Raw genomic sequence first — 6,496 nt, 5'->3', positions numbered from 1 at the left:
ACTGGATAAAGCTAGGAGTTTGGAGTAATTATTATTCTTTTTAAACTATGATTTGGTGTGATAACTGGCAATAAGAATCTAACCCCTGTGTTTCTAGGGATACATAATAAATAAAATCACATATGACAACTGTAGCATCCTTTGAATTCATATTTACATAATCTTTCAATACAATAATCTGATCCACAAATAGAATAGAATAGAATAGAATTGGAAGGGTTCTTGGAGGTCTTCTAGTCCAGCCCCCTGCTCAAGCAGGAGAACCTATACCATCTCAGCCAGGTGAATGTCTAGTCCAGGGGTAGGCAACCTTGGCTCTTTTATGACTCAGGAATTCTGGGAGTTGAAGTCCACGAGTCATAAAAGAGCCAAGGTTGCTTACCCCTGGTCTAGTCTCTTTTTAAAAATCTCCAGTGATGGAGCGCCCACGATTTCTGAGGGGTAAGCTGTTCTACTGTCCTCACTGTCAGGAAATTTCTCCTTAGTTCCAGGTTGCTTCTCTCTTTGATCAGTTTCCAACCATTGTATCTCATCATTACGTCTGGTGCTTTGGTATCATTTGCCTTGTGTATCATTTTCCCCCTATTTCTTCTTTTCTTTAGACTAGCCAAACCCAAGTCCCATAACTGTTCTTCATATGTTTTAGTCTCCAGGCCTTTGATCATCTTAGTTGCTCTTCTCTGAATTTTTTCCAAACTCTCAATAATAATAAATGGCTTAATATACAATAATATTGATTTAATGACAGAAATTGGAGATAAGCATTTACAATTACATTATCAGGGAATCTTTAATGTGGCAAACAGGTCTATATTATGAAAATATCCTGATAGATATAGGCACAGAAGATTTTGAAAACAGTGGAAAAATAGATTTGACATATTCTATATAAAGCCTTCATTATGTAGAAATGAAATGGAAATTAATTTGATAGATGGAAGCAAATATGAGTTAGTCAATTATGGTAATTTATTTAGCTTTGCTCATTTGCTTACAGCTATTATCCACTAAGACCTCTGTACAAGAAAGTGTTGCCACAATGTCCAACTTACCTGTCCCCGAGTTGCTTTTCCAAAAGACAACTAGATTTTCTTGGGGGTTTTTTCTTTGAAAATATTTTGCTACTCATGCAAGAAGCTGCTTCCGCTCTAACTGACTGGTAGGGAATGAAAGGGTTTATATTCCTTAGCAACCATCTTGTTGTTATCACTCTGAAGGTCAGTGTTAGTTCTCTGAGAATTGTTGAGGCCACTTGGGATTTAGCTGTAGCCTCAGAATCACCTGAATCAGAGTGCAAACGGGTATGGAAGCTTCTTGAGACTGCTGAAAGGATGTGTTGTAAACAGGAGACAGGTGGTGTTATATCTCTCCCAATTTTAACATAGATGGCCTATCTGATCCCTCTTTCAAACAGTGTTTCTCTCTGTACAGAATGTGAACTTTGCTGTATTCATAACAGTGGCCTTTGTCTTTCAGATGCAGATGGACTGCTGAATCCTGTCCTGATGGGTTTGTTCTTCTGTGTTGTGCCATGCATTTATGAAGCAGTTGTTTTGTTTCCCCAATGTACAGATCTGCACATGTCTCACTGTATTGCACTGCATATATCACAGTGAAATGTTTTCAAAGAAAAAAACCCAAGAAAAGTGTTAGATGTTTTGTGCCAGCCATGGCAGTTACCCAAAAAGGTCATCAGATGGGAGCAAAGAGGCTTCTTTGCTTCCACTGGTGGGTCAGGGGTCCCCGGCCCCTGCATCCCCATTGGCGAGAGAGTTTTATGGTTAGGGAGGGGCTGAGACCCCCCATAAATACCTCTGCTCAAGGGGCTGCTTCTGCTTCTGTTCTTGTCTCTTCTAGTCTAGTTCTGTTCTGTTGTTCTCTCTCACACGCAGGCATGGATGCCTCCATGCCAAGTAATCCTTTCTCTCTAATCTATCGTTGAATAAAGCTTCATATATATGATTGCATCTCTGCGTTCTGCCTTTCACTTGGAAGCACCTTAACGATCCATCGACCTCATGAGACCATCTCACAAAAAGGACCTTTGGGACAAAATGACATTGATGATTGAGAATCTCCATAGACATACGTCTAACTTACCTCTTTATCTTCTTGATCATAATGAGGATGTAAATGCTATTACCATTTCTAGACCTCATGTGGTAATAAGATCACTCACCAAGCAAAGGAGTAAACCTGGTTAGTGGCAGCTGGTTGCATCTTACAGTAGTGGCCAAAATTGTGGAAACCTTTTGGGAAAAGTACAGTAGAAATGCCACCTTTGGTTAAGTTTCCACCAATTTTTCTTCTAATTTCTTTATAACTGTAGCCTTGTTCACTTAATAATACTATTTTAAATTGCTTTCTGGGCAACCAGACAACTCTTTTCACCATTATTTTAATTTTATTACGTTTTACAAGCTCACTAAATGAAAGTACACAAAAAACCCCAAATAACTTGATATATCACACTGACAAATGTCCTCCTCTCAGCTTCAATACATGACATCAATAACTGAATCCTACTGTGATCTGATTGGCTCATTGCCAAAACAAGATGACACCTGATTGGCTCTCTAAACACTCCTGCTCATTGGCTACAATCAGATGAAAGAAAGCTGCCTGATATCAACCTAAGCAAGTTGTGCTTCCTTTTTCTGGTTATTTAGCCATAACTTCATAGAATACAATACAGATAATTGAACAAATTTTGTTGCATTACATTCCTAATTAAATTATCTTTTCATTGATATATAATGTTATTTATTTATTTATTTATTTATTTATTTATTTTAATTCCATTTATATCCCGCCCTTCTCCGAAGACTCAGGGCGGCTTACAAGCTTAGGCTACCTTCATTCTATGTATATGCCTGCTTGTTAGGGCTTTCACACACACCCCAAGCGGCATTATTACAAAGTCAGCTTATTGCCCCCAACAATCTGGGTCCTCATTTTACCTACCTCGGAAGGATGGAAGGCTGAGTCAACCTTGAGCCTGGTGGGATGCGAACCTGCACTAATTGCAGGCAGCTGGTGTTACTTAAGGAGGCATCAGCCCACTGCTCCACCAAGGCTCATGGTACTACTTCCAAAAAAAGTGGTGTTATTAGCCATCAAACCTCAAAAATTCACTTTTCCCAAAAGTTTTCCACAATTTTGGCCACTACTGTATATATAAGAATCTGCTCTGTGTCTGTTCTTTTTGGTGGAAACATTTGACATGCAGGATCTTCAAATGTAGATTCTGCTTCTTGGACTTTTGGACTGACTGACAGCCCTGACCCACTTTGAAACCTTGGATTAACTTTAGATTATTCTTTGGCATGTGCTCATTCTCCTTATAGGCTTCATCAGCTTCATTTGTATCCTGTGCTTAGTTTACATTCCTTTGTTTCACTAAAAATTCATTAGCCTTGTAGTATACTGGCTATCTATCACCCAAGAAACAGTTTGTAATTCTACATTTTCCATTATTTGCTATATTTTAATGTTAGTTTGATTGTATCCAGTAGAGATTAGCATTTTTTAGATAGTGATAGTGAATTTATTTTCTAATGTCAAGGCACATGAAGAAGCACAGTCATCTGTTAAGGTCAGTGGTGCTTGGCCTACTGGAAAAAAAATCAACTTGTACGTCAAAACTGCCTTCCACATCCTATGCTTGATTTCAAACAGCCCTACTTTCAAGTATTGGGATTGAATTAGAAATGCTTTTGAGTGCAATAAGCATTGGTTTCAGAAATTTAGTTTGTATTACCACTGTTGAGAGCCCATTTGGTGTAAGAGTTAAGGAATCAGGCTATAATGTGGGAGACTACAATTTCAAGTCCTGCCTTAGGCACAAAGTCAATTTGGACCAGTCACTCTCTTGCAGCCCTGGGAAGAAGGCAGTGAGGAGCCAATTCCCAAAAAACCTTCCTAGAAAAACTGCAGGGAGTAGCCCAGATAGTCACCAGGAATCCACACAGGTTCCAATACACAAAAAAAGAGAAGACATCTGTGGAACTATTCTTAACTAATAGGTCAATTGTGATGCATATAAGAACTGGCCCAATGTTTTGGACTTAAATATGATGGTGGTTAATATTTAGTTTGTGAAGGTCTGAGAAGCATGTAATAGCACTCAGAGTTCTTAGTCCAATTTGAGAACAGGACTTTTTGGATAGAATAAATATGCAATTTGCAAAGTTAAGAAATATACCAAAGGATATACTTGTGCACTTTGTCAGAAAGAAGACTAGAGATCAATATCTGCAGCAGCATTACCAGACTGAAGATTAACAAACAATTCTTCAAGTTGCTATTTGACATATGTTAGGTAGAACTATAGAGAACTTTGAACTATCAACAAATGTGACCCAGTTTGTTGTAGTGGCTTAGAAACCAGGAAAGTGAGTAAAAGTCAGTTGGTAATTTTAGTCCAGTCACACACTCTCAGCCCACCCCACTTCACAGGATTGTGCTTCAAGATGCTTGTGTGTTGGACTCTTAAAGTCCTATAAGATCTTAGTCCTAAAATCTTTTTCCAAAATCTTTTCAACTTGAAATTTTCCAAAATCTTCTCAGCTTGACGCCAGTGGTTCTTACTACATTCAAATCCAAACACATTATTTGTTGCATCCTCCAATTATTTGCTATTCATTCTTTTTATATAATGCAAAATGGTGATATCATCCCATAGAAACTTAACTTTGCCAGAACTTTCTGAACTCTCATCAACTTCAAGCAGCTAAGGATACCAGCAGCTGTCATTCAAAAATATTCTGAAGTGTCTCTTTCCAACAATGTCTACTTCCCACCAAGTTTAATGGAGCTGTTCTGTGTAATATGTTTACCATGCTTTTTATACCATTTAGTAGGATGCAAGACATTTATATTAACATTTTAAAGAATATTAACCTGCATCTTCATGTTTTCCTAGAATTATTTGAAAAGGCAACAGAATAAAGACAGAGGGAGCTCTTGCTTCAGATTTGAAAAGTTTCTTTTTTGCCAAGCAATTGCCTCAGTAAGCATCCCTGATTTCAAACAACCATCCTAAAATAGCATATATAATAGAATAAAACTAATCCTGGCAGACTCTACGTCTTCCTGTCTTCCTTCCTTCCTTCCTTCCTTCCTTCCTTCCTTCCTTCCTTCCTTCCTTCCTTCCTTCCTTCCTTCCTTCCTTCCTCAATTCCAGAAAGATTATAGATATCACTATAACACTTCATAAAGCCTAATTTATGCTTGGGAATAAATACATCTATTTGTTTTGCTTCATTTATCAGCTATGCATCAAAAATACATAACAGCTGTGTATCTGATCTCATGAAGACCCCTGTTTTACCAGCATTTGTTTTCTTCAGCTCTCAGTAAAAATAGAGCATATAGTCATCCTGGCAAAGTACAATATAAATTTCTTACAGGATTCAAATCTGCAAAATATTATTCCAGACTTACTTGAAACTGGATGGAATGCTCACTCAATTGGTTGGAATATAGCCTCTATTCCAATATCAATAGACCCTCATATAGGCTATATTTCAGAGAAAGTACCATATATTGGGTATTTTTAGCATGAATTAATTGTAATTGAAAACAATGTGCAGGTGGCTCTCTGAATAACTGATCATTTGTGGAAGGTTGTTCTCAAAATGCTAAGCAGCTTTTTCGAATTCTGGTCTATACTATTAATATAAACAGGAGTAAATTGATACATAATGAATAATAGATGTTGGTGAAAGTACATTTATACTGCATGATAATCAGTTAGGCGTTAATTGTGCCATATGTCAGTAGACAGGAGAAACACTGCCACGTAATCATGACAGCTTGTGCTTTTAGGATCCAAGACAAATGGAGAAGGCTTGCATTTGGGGGCTTTTGTGGACATCTGATTGGCCACTGTGGGATGAAAGAAGAATGGGCAACCAGGCTTTTTGTAGCAAAACATTTGAGCATTTTTTTAGGGGGGGGGGGAGGAACTACTCTAGAAATTGCAGGGAGTCGCAGTGACATTCATCTACAGCCCTAGATTTTTATAAGTTGGGTGTAGGTTGTCGGAGGCTTTTGAAAGAAAATGTGTTGAATCTCATTTTGAAAAGTATTTTAAAGTTCACAAGACTGATTTTCTACATTTTGCTATTGAATTTCAAGAGTGTAATTTCAGGGGTGGGTGGTCTAGAGCCATTAATGGCCCATTGGCTGTGGATTGCCAACGGATGACATAGGCTTTAGTCTGATCTAGCAGAGATGTTTTTACATTCTTCTATTTAATGAACCATTTTCATCTATTCTGCTCTGTTGGGATACAGGTCTCAGAATTTTCTGCTTGGGAAAAGAAGGTCCCTTTAAGATGCAAATATAAAACCATGCTGTTTATTGCTATATTTTTATAGATGTGTTTTATCAACTCTTAAATTCTTTATTGCTACATAGTTTATTGATTGATTTTAGATGCTTAATACATTTGCATTTAATCATAATTTCAGAAGGATGGAATCATTTTCTC

This window comes from Vipera ursinii, assembly GCF_947247035.1.
Source record: "Vipera ursinii genome assembly, chromosome: 7".
NCBI classification, from domain to species: Eukaryota; Metazoa; Chordata; class Lepidosauria; order Squamata; family Viperidae; genus Vipera; species Vipera ursinii.
The sequence above is the reverse complement of the archived record's forward strand: the minus strand, read 5'-3'. Positions refer to the sequence as shown.